The sequence below is a fragment of the Mirounga leonina genome, unplaced genomic scaffold (genome assembly GCF_011800145.1).
Source record: "Mirounga leonina isolate KUSES-001 unplaced genomic scaffold, KU_Mleo_1.0 Mir_171, whole genome shotgun sequence".
Classification (NCBI taxonomy): Eukaryota; Metazoa; Chordata; class Mammalia; order Carnivora; family Phocidae; genus Mirounga; species Mirounga leonina.
In genome coordinates, this window is record NW_023270436.1 from 13,028,637 (window position 1) to 13,045,832 (window position 17,196).

The 17,196-nt window shown below is 49.2% G+C and overlaps 1 protein-coding gene and 1 non-coding gene across 3 annotated transcripts in view; both read right to left on the bottom strand.

The window, feature by feature from the left end:
- The window catches only part of SPRING1 (SREBF pathway regulator in golgi 1), a 189,014-nt gene that overhangs the window by 40,473 nt on the left and 131,345 nt on the right, over positions 1-17,196 (bottom strand). The window lies entirely within an intron of this gene.
- On the bottom strand, positions 2,438-2,540 carry LOC118018719. Its single transcript, XR_004681467.1, has one exon. It is a non-coding gene; the product is annotated as a U6 spliceosomal RNA (small nuclear RNA).

A 17,196-nucleotide genomic window follows, 5' to 3' on the forward strand; every position in this document is an offset into this window, starting at 1 on the left:
CCTGTACTCCCATGTCACACTGGTAGTAAGGGGCAGGCAGACCTGCATGCAGATCTGCCCTCTACCTTCTCCATGCTGCTGGAGACCACCTCGGGGACCCCCTAATGCCCTAGCCTAATCTTGTCACACGAATTCCTTCTAGTCGGCAGGTTTCAGAATGTGCTGGGGGAGGGAGGAAGACAGCAGAGGGGAGCAAGGAGGATGGGTGACAGAACTCAAGAGGCTGTGCCTACAGGACCCCTCCCTTGGCCTGTCTTTCAACCATGCAGCAATTCTTGTGTTTGTTGGTACATTCAGTTCCCTTGGACGCTTTCATTTAAGGAAATAGCTCCTCATATTTTAAAGGCTTGAAATCAGTGATTTTTCTGCAACCCTTGCCCTCTCACTCATTCATAAATGAGGAACAATAGCTCAGAAAGAGGCAGGAACTTGACCAAGACCATGCAGCAGCGCAGTGCACGTTGAATCTGAGAAATCACACCTCTGGATGCCCACCGCCTGCCCTTTCCACCTGCGTGCAGCCCTGCAGGTGGGTTAGAGATCCGGGAGTGGAGACCACCACACGCACCCCTGACTGATTTATTAGCCAAGGATGCAGATCTTAACACTAACAGAGCAGTTTCCCAGAGCGGAGCAAAAAGAGGGAAGCTTTTTGCAGCCTTTTTTCTAGTCTCTGGGTGCGGGCAGCCGCTGGGGACTCACTTTGTAGGTAGGATCCTGCCAGAAGGGAGAACAACAGCCAGATTCCTGCTACTCCCTCCTCATTCTGGGAGCTTACATCACCGTTCCAGAAGAACCTACATGAGTGAGCCATGTGCTTCTGGTTAGGATGTTTACAAACAACTAACTGTTCTGCTCTGTGCTCTCGTGTCTGCAGAGCTGGTCTCCGCGCACCAGCCCGGCCGTGTATTTCAAACACACCTTTCTGCAGTGCTGGCCACTGCTAATCATCACAACTAACCTTTCGGAGCGTGTATGTTGTTCCCAGAACTGTGTGCTAAGTGCTTGCCAGGTATCATTTCATTAAATCCTCCCGTAACCCTGTGACAGTAGGTACTACGATCACCCTCATTTTACAGGTGAGGAGACAGAGGTACAGAGAGATGAATTAGTTTCTTGAAGATCCTCAGCTGGCTTCAAACGCAGGCAATCAGAGTCAAGTGCATGAGCTCTTAGTTATATTGCTCCACTAGTCGCGTGATCACTGCTTTGGACAAGGAAGATGTACGTTGTCACCGCACCCAAACAGAGACAGACAGACAGAAAGTTCTCTGCTTCCTTCATTCGGGCCCTTCCTTCCACCACCCATGTGCTTCCAGCCGAGTCTGAGGAGCACTGTGTTCTTCCTTTTCTCCCCCACTCTCTGCCTGGTGTCTTCAGCAAACACACCCAGGGGATTCCAGGAAGAGAACTATGATATTACGGAGTGGGCACGGCGCATCAGGTGCGAGCAGAACACGGGTAAGTCAGGTACGGAAAGGCGCACGGTCTCATTACTTAGACTACCTTGCAGCAGCTTATTGAATTAGTGTGATTCGTAACATCTTCAACTTGGATCTCCTCCAGGCCAGCCAGCTGGTGCATTCAGTACTACTCAGCTCGCCTTAACTCAATTAACTAAGCCGGGCTGAGCCGGGCTGAGCTGAACTCAACAAGTATTTCTTAAGCACTGAGCTGGCTGCAGGGGGAAAAAAAAACAAAGGAGGGCAAGATGCAGACTCTGCCAGACTCGGCCCTTAAGGAGATGCCTTCCGTTCTTAATGGCATAATACAGCGCCATCATTTCCAAGTACCGCCTGCATGATTCTCCCCACATCTGCAAGCCCCCTGTGCTAGGTTGTACTTCACGGTCTTCTTTAAGTAAATTAATTTTTTTAAGTAAACTAATTTCCTTCTCTAAACTTAATTTTTTAATTATTCACATGAAAATGACAGAACATAAAAGAAACCACTTCGAGGTGACAATTCAGGGGCATTTAGTACCTTTACAGTGTTGTAAAAGCCACTACCGCCGTCTGGTCCCCAAACACTTTCATCCCCCCCCCAAAATAAAACCCCACACCCACGAAGCAGGTGGTCCCCATTCCCAGCCCTCCCTGTCCCTGACAAGCACTAATCTACTCTCTGTCTCTACGGCTCTGCCTCTTCTGGACATTTCCCATAAATGGAATTATACAGTGTGTGGCCTTTTGAGATTGGTTCCTTTCACTCAGCATGGTAGTTCCTAGGTTCATCCATGTTGGAGCACGTATCAGTACTTTGTTGCTTTTTATGGATGAGTAAGAGTCCATTGTATGGATAGTCCACATTTTGTTTCTCCATTCATCTGTTCGATGGGCATTTGAGCTGTTTCTATGTTTTGGCTATTGTGAATAGTGCTGATAAATAAGTGTATTTTATTTATTTATTCTATTGAGATGTGAGTGACGTAATAGGTGGAAATCTGGAAGGCTTCACAAATTTGGGTATTATCCTCAGGCAGGGGCATGCTAATGTCTGCAGCGTTCCAATTTTCACATATGTCCTGCCAAAGTGAGGACTCGGTAAGTTAATTTTAAAAGGAAATGACTGTAAGTAGGAAACCTCTATTTCTCTAATAGACAGCCAAGTAGATACATAAGTATTAGGAGTACAAATTTCACCAGCTGAGCACCGAGGATCATCCTGTGCACTATCAGATACAGCCATGATGAGTCTGAGATGGTACTGGATGGGGTCAGGGCCTCGAGCTTGAAACCTGGCTTTGCCATCTGTGCGATTCTGGGTAAAGGCTCCTGTCCTCCCCCCAGTGTCAGTTTCTTCCTCGGTAAAATGGTAATACTGATGAATGCTTCCTCCTGCGGTTGTCGCGAGAATGAAAATCACGGCACACAGTAAGCGCTCAATCTGTGCAAGCTGGTAGATAGGAACGCGGTCCTAAACACAGTGGCAGCAACAGTACCCGTAGCTAACAGAGCAAGCGTTGGCTACATGCCAGGAGCTGGGCCTGCATTACGTCAGGTAGCGCCTATGACGTTCTACGAGGCAAATATTATGACCCGCCCCCGTCTTGTTGGTCAGAGAATAGGCAGAGAGAGGTGGTGCTGGTAGTTGAAGGTCACACAGCTAAAGCCTTTCTGGGAAAATTAGAGGACAATATGAGAAGTGACCAGGAGCCCACTGGAATGTCAAGACTGTCCCTGGGCAGAGGGGATCTGGCAAGTGGCAGCAAACGTGGCCTGGGGGCTCCCTCCCCGCATTCCTCCTTGCTGCTGTCTCTTCATGGAGCAGCTCCTTCTCAGGTCTGCCAAGACAACGCCCCCCCGACTTCACATCTTTTCTAGGTGACTCACCTCTCTCGGGTTAAGGGCTTTTCTGCCCTCCCTGTACCCTGTCATCCCCCAGTGTCCCCCAAACCGCCCCTTTGCTCTGCAATCTCTCTTCCTTTCCATGCTGCGTCTGAGCCCTCGACACTGGCACGCTGCCTCCTACTAACTGCCCACCGCTGGTTACAAGAATTAGCGCCTCGCAAGTTCACGTGCGCCCTTTATACCTTCATCGACGGGGATGTGCATGATTTACAGCTTCGGCCCGTGTGGGGAATCCCGTCCCATGCGACCCTGACACTAGCACCAGGGTCGACCCACACTGGGTGGCTGAACAAATGTGTCCTCCCCCAGATCTGGAGCCTGGAAGCCTGAAATGAAGGTGTCAGCAGGGCTGCTCTCCCTCCCTCTGGGGGAGGACCCTTCCTTGCCTCTCCCAGCTCTGGTGACGCCAAGTCTTCCTTGGCTTGGTGCTACTTCACTCCAGTCTCTGCCTGTGTTCACATGGCCTCTCCCTGTGTGTCCGTGTGTGTCTTTTTCCATCTAAGAACGCTTTGTTATTGGATTCAGGGCCCACCCTAATCCAGCATGGTTACCTTAATCCTTACCTTACTTACTCCTGCAAAGACCCTACTTCCTAATAAAGTCACATGCCGAGACTCCCAGTAGACATGGATTTGGGAGAAACTCTATTCAACCCACTACAGAAAGCTCCAAATAGATGTGCCTGATAGTCTTTGTGGCGGGTTTATTGAGCCCAGTGGGTACAAACATGAAAGGGTTTAATTTTCCTCCAAAGGCAGTAACTAGCCACATTCTTACAAATCTCCCTTTCCCTGGCCCTTAGTGGCATCATGGCAGAGCCTACAGCTTTCTGGCAAGTTTCCAGTACTCAACAGGCCAGTCCAGGTCAGACCAGTTTAAAACATTCCACGACCCTCCAGCTCAGCTTTGCCCCCGGGCCTGAGAAATCTGGCATGGACATGGCCTCTCCCTGGTTCCTTCCTAAGGCTTCCTTATGCTTCTGGTTTCCAAAGTGCACCAAAGACGATGATTCCATGGACAACCAAACTTGGCCAGGGTGCATTAAACCAAGTTACCCGGATGTGTTTACTTTCAACTCAGTGGATATGCGAATGCACATCCAGAAGCTGGTGGTCTCCAAATCCTGTTCAGTCCAGGAGATGATTTTTCCACAGAATATCCTTCTACCCTGGTGTTCCCCAGAGCACACTCTGGGCAATACTAGATTATATTATATAAAATACTGTAAGAGACAAAACCGATCCACAACTGTTGTGCATGCATAGCCATAGAAGATGAGTTTTGAGTAAACACACCAAGTCAGGAACATCTTGTGACTTATTCAGAAAACTGGCTTCCAGATCACTGTGGACAAGACCCAGCTTGGCCAGAAGATGCAGTCCCTCGGCAGACCCACACGGACAGCTCAGCTGGCCAGATTTCATGCTCGGAAAGGATCAGAGACGAAAATGCTCCGATCTCCCTCAAGCCCTGTTTCAGCAGCCAGGAGGGTGTAATCCTCATACTGAAAAGCAAGTGGTTTCGGGGCGCCTGGGTGGCTCAGTCGGTTGGGCAGCTGCCTTCGGCTCAGGTCATGATCCTGGAGTCCCAGGATCGAGTCCCGCGTCGGGCTCCCTGCTCGGCGGGGAGTCTGCTTCTCCCTCTGACCCTCCCCCACTCATGCTCTCTCTCATTCTCTCTCTCAATAAATAAAATCTTAAAAAAAAAAAAAAAGAAAAGCAAGTGGTTTCAAGAAAAATGTCCATTCGCGTGTGGTCCTACAACGTACGCAATTACGTCATGCAAATTCAATTACAGGCACTCAGCAGAAGAGTAAAAATAACAACAACAACATAATAACGAGAGAAAAGACAGGATAGATGAACATAAGCACCAGGCAGCGTTCCCCTGCCATTCTTTTCCCAGCTTGGAACTGGGGCCCGTTCCGTAAGCCTCCGCTCCTGAGTGCCTCTCGGCCCCCAGCGTGAGGCCAGTGCTTAAATATCTACTGTTTTCATGTAATACGGCCTCTAAAAGCTGGCCAGCGTTTTCATCTGGCGCTCAACGGAACAATCGACAACCTTCCCCAACACTGTCCACAGCCTGGCTCTGCTGGACTGATGGAAAAAACATGGCTGCCCCCAATTTAATGTCCCTCCAAGGGTCTTCACAGGTCACTTCTGACCACAGGAATGTGTGTTCCTCCCGAGAGTTGCACTAACTATAGAGCTGCCCTACCACATCAGAGATGACCCCCCCATATTCTCAAAACCGAATAGAAACGGGTTTTGCCCATAGTGTCAAGGCAAATATTCTCTGAAAGTGAGGACTAACCCTACAACTGGGTTCACTAGGGGTCACCATCAACCATGCTACACACCACTTCCCATTCCCTTGACACCCACTCCCCTGCCAAAAAAAAGCCCTAAAGAAAACATTTTTTTAAAGATTTTATTTATCTGAGAGAGAGAGAAAGCACAAGTAGGTTGGAGGGGCAGAGGGAATAGCAGACATCCCCCTGAGCAGAGAGCACGATGCAGGGCTCGATCACAAGGACCCTGGGATCATGACCTGAGTCCAAGGCAAACACTTAACCAACTGAGCCACCCAGGGCCCCAGAAAACATTTTTTTTTTAAGAAAACATTTTTTAATCTGATTGAGCTGTCTGAATGAGGTAGCTTTTTAATCCTCAGTAGATAATAAAGATCAGTTTATCCCCTTAGCCAACAGCCCACCAAAGTTTGGGGCTGGGGGTTCAGAGATCCAGAAGGCTCAGCAGCCTAGGGAACACAGAACCAGTTCTTGCTCTCTCTCTCAGCTTCATCTCCCCGCTGCAGACAAACCCCCACTGCTCACAGAACAATGTCCAAACTCAAGGATCTTTGTCTGCTGGACCAGGACAAGCTGAGCCCCCCAGGGCAGGGTGTGGTTCTCACTCCTCTGCAGGTCTACCCAGCACTGAGCACAGATGGTGGCACATAAACCAAATGGCACATAAGCTCAATGAATGAACGGCAACTGGGTGAAAATGTAACCCGTATAAAACACAGGTACCATATGTGCAAGTCTCAGCACAATCTCGCGTCAAAATTAGAAAAAAAAAAAATTTAACTGGAGAGCAATTTAAATCTTTGCCAAATTTCTCAAGGAACACCAAAAAAACAAAACAAAAAACCCCCCCAAAACAGTTCTGTTTATAATGTAAAACAAAACTTATGAACTTATATCTCAGCCTCTATGGCAGCTGGCCCCCAAATCTCTCAAATCCCCCCAAATTTTCCTAACTTTTCTCCTTCCCTTCCCATGTCCCTTTCCAAATACAGCTTCTACCCTTTCCTAGAAGTACAAGGTAGCTGGTTAAAAGCACAAGCTCTGGGGCTCATCTTGCTGGGTTCAAATTTTTGTCACTTTCTAACTGGAGCAGGTACCTGGCATGTGGTAAGTGCTCAATAAAGGCAACTTCTTACTTAAATCCTATTGGCTTCTCCAATATATTTTTTAAATTTGTCCCCCTTCCCTATTAATGCAAGAAGAAATGTCTACTAGTGTTCCGAGGCTGCCAAAACAAATTGCCACAAACTTGGTGACTTAAAACAACAGGGATTTATTCTCTTGCATCTCTGGAGGCCAGAAGTCTGAAGTCCAGGTGTTGGTAGGGCTGTGCTCCCCCCAGAGCGCTAGGGGAGACTTTGTCCTTTGCCTCTTCCAGCTCCTGGTGGCAGTTAGTATCCCTGGATTTGTGGGTGCATCCTTCCAACCTGTCTCTGTCTCCACATGGCCTTCCCTTGTGTGTATCTCCTCTGTGTGTCTCATGGGAGCTTTTGTCTTGGATTTAGGGCCCACCCAGATATTCCAAGATGTTCTCATTTCAAGATCCTGAACTTAATTACATCTGCAAAGACACTTTTCCTAAATAGCGTCATATTCACAGGTTCCAAGGGATCAGGACGTGAACGTATCTTTTCTGGGCAGCCACCATTCAACCCACTATGAAATGACCCTGGGTCCTTCCTCTTGTGGGCGGTGGGCGGGGAGAGGGTTGGATGCTCCTGTAATTTAATTTTCCTTGTCATGCTGAATAAATCAAGTCGGCAGCCAGCAGCGAGTACTTGGGAACCTGGAAGGAAAGAGAAGCAGGTGCCAGAAAGTCACTGCGGACTTCTCTTTCTCACTGATGCTCGTCAACTCTTTCAATGATGCAAGTTTGCAGCCATAGAATACCTAACTGCAAGAGCTCCTGCACCCTGGGGGTGGGAGGGATGGGGTGAATGAAGCAGTGAGTTTCAGCTACAAGCTGGGACCCTCAGGCAGACACATCTTGGGACAGAGCATCTTGACCTTCCCAGAGAGGGTGGTCAGCTGCATGCATCCCTGGCTGGGGGTGGTTCAGGTTAGTTATTTATTGATATCCTGTGTTAAGATTCCAGCTTTGGCTGCACTGAAGGGATCCGGGAGGCAGTGACTTCACTCGACTCAAATTGCAATCAGCCAGCCTCTTGGCTCATGTGTTTATCTACCCAGAACTATTTTCGGTGTGTGTTCATAGACAGCACACACCAAAGTATTTGGTATTTGAGATGCAAGAGTGAAGGATGATTAAAGTTAGCTGCTAATGAGCATGCCTAGAATAGATATACTGTGTGTGTGTGTGTGTGTGCGCGCGCACGCACTTGTGCACGCCATGTGTGTGCTCTGTTGAGAGTCTGCAAAGCAGATGTCTACAAATCTGCCCTCAGGTGACCTCGCCAATGTCCTGGATCAGCTAAGATGTCCATGGATGGCAAATGGAAATAGATAAACACTGGCCTGTCTCAAAATACTGCCATACTAAACATCCCAACTCCCCTGTCTATGTTCTACCTACCATCCAAAGCCTGGCCCATCCCACCTCATCAAGGAGACTTGCTTGACCATCCTCTGAACTCCTAGAGCAGAAGCAGCAATAGGCTTCATCTTCAGTACCAACTTGAATCAAACTGGCAGGGATTACCTGGAGCACCATGGTGAGGAGGATACTGAGAACTGATCTGAGCTGGGATACATGAGGCTGTGTTGTTTCCTGGGGCTGCTGTAGCAAAGTCCCACCATCTGGGTGGCTTGAAGCAGGAGAAATTTATCCTCTCATAGTCTGGAGGCTAGATGCCTGAAATTAAGTTGTAGGCAGGACCATGCTCCCTCCAAAGCCTCTAGGAGAGGACCCTCCTTGCCTCTTCTGGCTTCCAGTGGCCCCCAGCATCTCCTGGCTTGTGGCTGCTCACTGCAATTTCTGCCCCTGTCTCCCAGTGGCTCTCTTCCCTCTGTGTCTGGGTCTCTGCACAGCATTCTCCTCTGGGTGTGTATGTGTGTGTATGTGTGTCTGTGTCCAAATCTCCCTCTGCTTATAAGGACACCGGTCGTGGGATTAGGGCCCACCGTAATGACTTCATCTTAACTTGATTACATCTACAAAGACTACATTCATGGTGCCTGGGGTTAGGACTTCAGCATATTTTGGGGGGGGCAGGGATACAATTCAATCCATAATGGATACCATGAGCAATTAGGAATGTTTTTCATGAGGGAAGGGAAATGGCCACCAATTTCCCAAATGTGCCCTAGAGCACTTAACTTCTGGTATCCTTTAGTTAGAAATAAGCACAGGCTGCTATGACTACTGTTAACTATCTACCCATCCATCTATCTATCTATCTATCTATCTATCTATCTATCTATCTATCTATCCATCTATCTAATCTTTCTATCTACCTATCCTTTATCATCTATCTCTCCATGATCTATCATCTATATCTACCTATTTGCCTTCTTAAGTAGATCAAACTTTCCTTGAGAGCACAGATTATAGCTGTCTTAGACCATTCAGGCTGTTAAAACAAAACATCACAGACTGGGTAGCTTAAAAACCACAGAAATTAGTTTCTCACGGTCCTGGAGGAAACAAGTCCAAGATCAAGGTGTCAGCATGGTTGGACGAGGGCCCTCTCCTGGTTCACACACGGTACCTTCTCCCTGTGTCCTTATGTGGTGGAAGGAACAAGAGAGCTCTCTGGGGCCTCTTTTATAAGAGCATTAATCCCATTCCTGGGGGCTCCAGCTTAGTGACCTAATCACCTCCCAAAGGCCCCGCCTCCTAAAACCATCACCGTGGGCATCAGGATTCCAACATATGAATTCGGGGGTGGGGGACATAAACATTCAGACCAGACCACTAGCTTAAAGCCTTTATATTTTCCCACTGTCTAACCCAGGATCTAGATGGAGGAGGCACTTAACAAATACTTGTTCAGTAATTAACTTTCATTGTTTAGACTCTGAAATTAGGTTGGAAGAAAGTTATCTCTGAAGTGCAATCCCCTAGGGGCTGCTGAGGGTAAAGCTGGATGCCCACTCAAGAGTCAGGGGCCTGGGCTTGCTGGTCTACCCTCCATCTTCCCAGCCCCTCCCCATGTTCCAGACATCTCATCTACCAAGTCCTACATGTGTACTGGGGTGTCCCCCTCTAATAGGACAGCCCTGTAATTGTTCAGCAAGATGATAGCGCCAGGCTCATCCATCAAACCCTCCTCTAATGGTTTGGTTTTCCTAATGGAATGCAGTGTCCTAAAGAAGAAGAGAAGCATCATAATGTGAGGTTTTATGTAGGCTGGTTTCTAGCTTTGAACTATGGAGCTGAAATGATAGTTAAATCAATGGAGAAGCACTAAGCTATTGCCTCTGAATCTGGGCATCCGTAAAACCCGATTATTGACAGCCCTGAGTGGATGTGTTGCAGGCCGGCTCCTCTAGCCCTGACTGGGGCTCCCTCTCTTTCTCTGTGGACAGGAGCAGTCCGAGAGAAATGGAAATATAATGGCCAGCTGATTGTTTTCACAGTCTGCACTACAGACCGCCCCCCTAACAAGACTCTAGGTCAAGTGCTCTTCTCCACTCTGTGGATCTAGTGGGGAGAAATTAGCTCTCAGTGGTATTCCCAATTACGGAGAAAAGCCCTGGTCTGGCTGTAATGTGTCTGGCAGTGGACCAAGAGGCAAGAAGCCTGTCTTCTCCCCCGGCCTTGTGGCGTGACCTTGGGAGGTGACTTTGCCTCTCAGCTTCTGTATCGCCTCATCTGTAGTGATCTACTTTTTTTTATTACTTCATAGTTATGCTCTAGGATAAATGAGACAAGGCTCTACATCTTTTAGTCCCCCAGAAAGACTGGAACCAGGTAAATGCAAAGGAGAGCCTTTTCTTTTGTTTTTACTACATGCATTACTAACTTGGGGGATTTTTTCTTAAAAACAGCAAAAATGGATGGATTTATACAATTGTTTTGTTTTGTTTTCCTGGGGAGCCTTGAGGCATTTCAGGGCTATTGTATTATTGCTCCCTTCTTTTATGGAGTGTGCCCATTTCTTAGTCAGCAAACTGAGCGAAGGCTTGAAGTGAGCCACATTGATGGGCTGGAACTAATTCCTCCTCCTAATCTAGTGTGGTGTTTTACCGCCACTGCACAGGTCCCCCGGGGACACTCAGGAGATATTGGCTCTGACACAATTATTAAGCCCCATCTCTGCATTCTCCCGCCCTCCCTACATGCCAGCTCTGCTGACTTTCTTTTACATCTTTACAAGCACCAAGTACTTTCCAACCTCAGACTAGGCACACCTGTTCTCCCCTGTGTGGGAGGCTCTTCCTGCACATGTTTCCTGCGGCCAATCCCCACCCATCCCTCAGGCCTCGGCTAGTAATGTCACCTTGGTAGTGAAGCCTTCCATGGCCCCCAGGCTTTGTCAAGTACCCCCATTCTATGTTCTCGCAGGCACTGTGTTTTTCCTTTACAGAGCTGATCACACGTGTAACTAAATGTTAGTCCAGTGTCTGCCTTCCCCACTGATGACAAGTTCCAAGAGGACAAAGTCCTATTTGTCTTGTTCATTACTGTGATTCCAGCACCAAGAAGGCACCCAATAAAAATCTGTAGATTACGTGGATGGATGGATGATGGATAATGATGGATGAATGGACTGAGAGATGGATAGATGAAGGAGAGAGGGCTAAATGGATGTAGGGTGTGTGGATATATAGATAATGGGTGGATGGATATACATGGATGGATAGATGGATGGATGATGGATAGTTGGAAAGACAGAAGGATGAATGATGGATGAATGGATAGATAATGGATGGATGGATGTAGTATGTATGTATATGAGAGTGATCCAAATTATCAGTATCCATCATCAAGAGAAAGTTCTCAGTTCCAAATGTGCAGAGAAGTTCATAGATGCAGACCTAGCATACATGTCAACAGGGCCATGTCTCTCTGAGACTCTGGGTAGACCCTTCTTTGCCTCATCCTAGCTTGATGGTGGCCATCAACCCTTGATTTCCTTGGCTCACAGCTGCACCACTCCAATCCCTGTCTCCACTGCCCCATGGTGTTCTCCCTATTTGTCTCTGTCTTCACATCACTTTCCCTCTTGTTAGAAAGACACTAGTTATATTGGATGAAGGGTCCACCTACTCCAGGATGACCTCATCTTACCTAATTATACCTGCAACACTCTTGTTTCCAAACAAGGTCACATTCTGAAGTACTGTGAGTTGGGACTTCAATGTATCTTTTTGGGGGATTCAACTCAACCTGTAACAATCCATTAAACAGCCATACCTCACCCAGATGTGTATCCCAGAGACAGTCCTGCATAGGATGATAAGGAGACCAGGCGTGAGGACATGAAGACATCGGTGGCAATGAGGTTTGTCACAGCAAGAAGCCAGAGGCAACCTGCCTATCCATGACTGTGGAAATGGATAAGCCAAATGTGATACATGCAGTTGATGGACAAATACACAGGAGGCAGAAATCATACACTGGATTTGCATATATCACCATGGATAGATCTTAAAAACAGTGTGTGAAATGAAAAAAAAGTAGAAACTAGACTAAGATTTATGACACAATACCACTGACATAAATCTGAAATATTTACCCAAAGAACAACATTATGTATGTTGCATAAGCACTGGAAAGTGGGTTGGAAGGATTTATTTTGAAGACACTGGAGTTGCTGCCTGTGGGAGGCAGTGGGAAGTGGTAACAGTGGATGAAGGCAAAAACGAATACGGGAAGGCACAGGGGGCCCTTGAACAGAAGCTGAACGTGTGGCATAAACTGGCAGCGTGATCCCACAAATGCCTGCGTCGGGTCCAATCTTTACAAAGAAGGGAGAAATCCTGGAAGGGATTTGTAAGTGACAACTGTACTGAGGGCTCCGAGGGGTCCAAGGTCCTGCAAGCATGCACAGCAGGGACACTCAATCTACTCTGGAACATCAGCAAAGTCTTGGCAGAGAAAAAGACGCTTCCACTGAGTCCTGGACAGGACCTGGAGTTGTGCCGGGCAAGAGGAGGACAGAAAGTTCCAGAAGGAAGGAGAGTGTGTGTATGAGTCCCAAGGAAAGCCCAGCCGGCCTGGATGTGTCAGCCTGGGGCCAGCAGCACAGGCCCCATGCCATCACTCTGCCCTCCCCACCACCCCTAAGGAAGGAGAGGAGACCATGCTGGCCCCGTGCATACGTGTGTGTGTGTCTCACTCAGACACCCACTGGGACCAGGTGGCAGAGAGGAGTAAATGACCCAGGCAGGCACATAACATATGAAACACTTCCACCAAGAATTACGATCTTCCTATATTTCAAAAACCCAGGACTTTGCAACTCTCTCTCTTCCTCTGTTTTGATGCAGGCAGGGCACAGTCTCTTCTTTAAGAAAAACAGCAGTGAAGCCAATGAGAAGTGGCAGCTGACTTCAAGCTGGGGAAACGACAGGGAGGGATGGGGCCTGGGGAGGACCCAGAAGGGGCGGCCCAGCCACATGGGTAGCTGCCACTTAGCTTTAGACAACACCTGCTCCCACCCAACTGTGGTCCCAGTGCTGACAGATCTTCCCTTTCTCAAGAGAAGCCGTTGATCTGAAACATTTTCGTTTTACCTGTTACGATCTAATTTAACTAGAAGGAGGGACCAAGTCACACCCACCAGGATGGCTATGGTAAAATGCATGAAACAGAAAGTAACCAGGGCTGGCGAGGCTGTGGAGGAACAGGAAATGCTGTGCATTGCTGGGGGGATTGTAAAATGGTTCAGCATATGTTGGGAAAGGCGGAAGGTTCCTCGAAGAGTTAAACACAGAATCTCCATATGACTCAGCAATTCCGCTCCTAGGTCTGTGCCCCCAAGAGCTGAGAGCAGGGGCTCAAAAAGAACACGGCCACACACAAGGTCATGGCAGCACTATTCACAAACAGTCGAAAGATGGAAACAAATGCAAATGGCCATCGACTGATGAATGGATAAGCCAAATGTGGTCCATCCACACAAGGGCGCATTATTCAGCTGTAGCAAGGAACGACGGACTGACACCTGCTACAACGCAGATGAACCTCGAAAACATTATGCTAAGTGAAAGAAACTGGGTCACATGCTGTGATTTCGTTTACAAGACATGTCCATAGTAGGCCAATCCAGAGACAGAAAGCAGACTAGTGGTTATGTGGAGCTGGGGGGAGGGAAGGGAGCTGGGATGAGTGAATAACGGGTCCAGGGCTTCCTTTTGGGGTGATGAGAATGTTCTGGAACTCGACAGAGGTGGCAGTTGCACAAGACCGTGAATGTACTAAATGCCAATGACCTGTCCACTGTATAATGGTTAAGTTTATATTATGTGAATTGTACTTCAGTTAAAAAAAAAAAAAAACCAAACTGGGAAAATTAATTCAAATATTCAAGAAAAAAAAAAGTGGGCCAAATGAAACACGCCCACAGGCTGACTCTGAGGCCTGGGGTGCCCGCATCTAAGTCCGGGGTGAGGCTTACTGTCAGCATGAGCCCCCACGGACAACCTCACACAGAGGTGTGGGTTAGGATCCCTGTTTTACTGGAAGGACACCAAGTCTCCAAGAGGTAAAATGACGGATCAGGGTCAAGTGCAGGAGCTGAGGCCAGCAGCCAAAGTGTGGTGTTCAAGCACCTGATCCCGTGCTCCATGTGGTTGGGGCCAAGGGCTGTGAGAAGCAAAGAGGGGTGACAGCTAGGAAGCAGGTGGTGGTAGGAGGTCTCGTCTGAGCTGGAAGGTCAGACAAGAACCGTGTGTCAAGATTCTCTGGGACCTGTCACCTCCTCTCTCGCAGGGCCCTGAGTCCTCGCTGTGAATTTAAGATGATTCAGCAAAGCCATGTGGAGCATTTACTATGCACAAGACTTGTGCTACGTGTGGAAATAATAAAGACAACAAGCGAAGCATGTTCCATCCAGGACCTTCCCCGGTGCTCACAGCGACTCCATGAGGCGGAAGCACAGCTAGCGTAACCTGCATGCATTTAACTTACACAAACTCAACAACACGCAGCTGGCCAAAAAGAAAGGGAAGAAATGCGTTCATTGAAAGGGTGTGGACAATGCCACCTGTCACATCCCTAGGGGACTTGCCACACAGGAAGCACAGAAATGGGACATAGGGATCTGTGTTCTGGCCATCTCCAAGCTGGGGAGCCTGTCCTAGAATGAGTAGCTCTCTCGGCACCACGCGTGACTCCAGAGTGGGGTTTCTCAGCCTCGGCGCTGTTGACGGTCTGGAGAGATTGTCACTCATCGTGGGGCGCTGCGCAGTGAAGGATGTTGGAGGCCTTTAGAGGGCTGAGAACCATTGCTCTAGGTTTAACATGCATATTTTTTTATACGATAGGGTTCCAAGGCCCAAGAGTCTCGCCTCACCTGGTGTTCAACTGTAGGAGTAGGATCAGTGCAGCGAGGGGAAAAAGTGTGCCATCACAACTTTCGGAGAATGACGGTGATGCCATTCCTTCAGGGAAAGGAAGTATAAGGGATTTTCATGCATTTTCATGCCTTGGCTTTAGGATCGAGTACCCATATATGCCAGGACTCAAAGGTGGTATTACTACACCATTGCACAGATGAGGAAACAGGATCACAGGGAATCTGTTACTTGCTCAAGGCCTCAGAGCTAAGAAGCAATAGAGATCTGAGTCCAATCTGTTTTACTTTAAATGCTCCCCCCCTTTTTTTTCCATCTCACTATTTTGCTTCCCCGTCTGCAAAAGGGGCCCGAAGGAAATCAGTGTGCCAGAACAGAGACTCTTCACGACTCTCACTACTGGAGGTGGCGCTGAGCAGTCATCTGCCTGTTTCCTGGTTCCGGATTAGGCCACAGGTAAATTCAGATCCAAAAAGATACTTATTGACCTGTCAATGTTTTGGGACTTGTCTGGTTGCAAGAGACAGAAACCTAACTCAGACAAGCTTAAACCAAAAAGGGACTGTATCGGCTCATGTAACAGGGAAGTTCAAGGGGTGACGGCTTCAGGCATGGTTGGATCAAAGGGCTCAAATAGTCAGGACAATCACTCCATATTTTTTTCCTCTTTGTTGGCTTCATTCTCAGGCAGATCCCTCCCTCCTGTATATTAAGAGAGCCACCGGCAACATCATGTCTAAAACTTGACCACTTAGAAACCCAGCAGAAAAATTTTCTCCATTCCAATAGTTTCCTCGACATCCCTGAACTTGACTCTGGCTGTCCCAGCGTGGTTGGGTCCCTTGCCCATCCAGGAACTGTGGCCAGAGACGTGTGGGACTCTCGTGACGGCCTGAGCTACCTGTGCATCCGAAGAGTTTGAGGGTAAGGCGATGCCCAAATCTTATTGAAGAAGATCAGGCGAGAGGGAGAGAGGGATGGGAACAGGCCTGCCGGGTGGAACAGTGACTCTATCCCTCGTGGCGTGTTCAGTACACAATGTCCTTTGATCCTCATGACCTTATAGCATTATTGCGGAGGCTCAGAGAGGCTCAGTGTCTTGGCCAGCACCTCACTTCCAGGTACATTAACAGCCCATCGTGCCCGGAGGCATCCTGGCCTTAGGAGGTGAAGCTAGGACTTGAACCCAGACCTGGGTGACCCCGAAGTCCACCGCTGGCCCGCCCTTCCCCCAGAAAGCCCTGTCCCCTGGTGAGCGCAGGAAACCTCCTCAGCTCTTTGTTCTGGTCTCTTAACTCGCAAAGCCAGTCAGCGAGTTCTTTATTTCCACAAATGGTGCTATTAAAGGAATGGCTCTGGGAACTAGAGGCTGGCCCCCGAGCAGCCACGCATCCCTCAGGCCGCGGCGCTCTGGCTTCCAGAGGAACACATCAGAGGTTCCGGGAGCCGAGGCCCCGCGCACACCTGCCCGTGTGCCATTTTGTTTCAAGATGGCAGAGAAGCAGCTCACGCCTGGCGCTCGAGCTCCTTGGGTACAGTGTCTCCCCGAGCACCCCAGGCGGCTGGGCCAGTGACCTCCGAGAACAGTCCCCTGCAAAGGCTGGGGTGGCAGACCTCCCCGGGCCGAAAAGCCGAGCAGCCAAGGTTGACGCGGGGGCCTCGTTCTGCTGGGTCAGTACGCAGCTGTGCAGGACGCCGAAGCCGGAGCTAAATTCACGGGTTCGCTTGTTTCTCAGAACCCCAGCAGCAAGGCTCCGAGCGCGGCCGTCTTGCTCTGCCGGGGAGCCTCTTGCAGGCCCCAGCACGCCCAGAGCTGGCCTCTCCGAGCCGCGGGTTCCTTTCCGGGCCGTTGCCTTCCTGCTTCGCGGGCAGCACTCGCAGCGCCTCTCTCTGCAGTGTGGCGCGGGCCTCCCAGACCCCCGGGGTGAAGTCACCCGCTTTGAGAAACAGACTGAGCTGCAGAACGCAGAGCCCCTGGTCTGCGGAAGGCAAAACTTGCAACGACCCCCGCCCGCCTCTGCTTTCACTGCTCAGACCTGTGGGAACGTTGTGCGGCACCAGGCGCGCGGGGGGGGGGGGGGGGGGGGGGGGGGGGGGGGGGGGGGGGGGGGG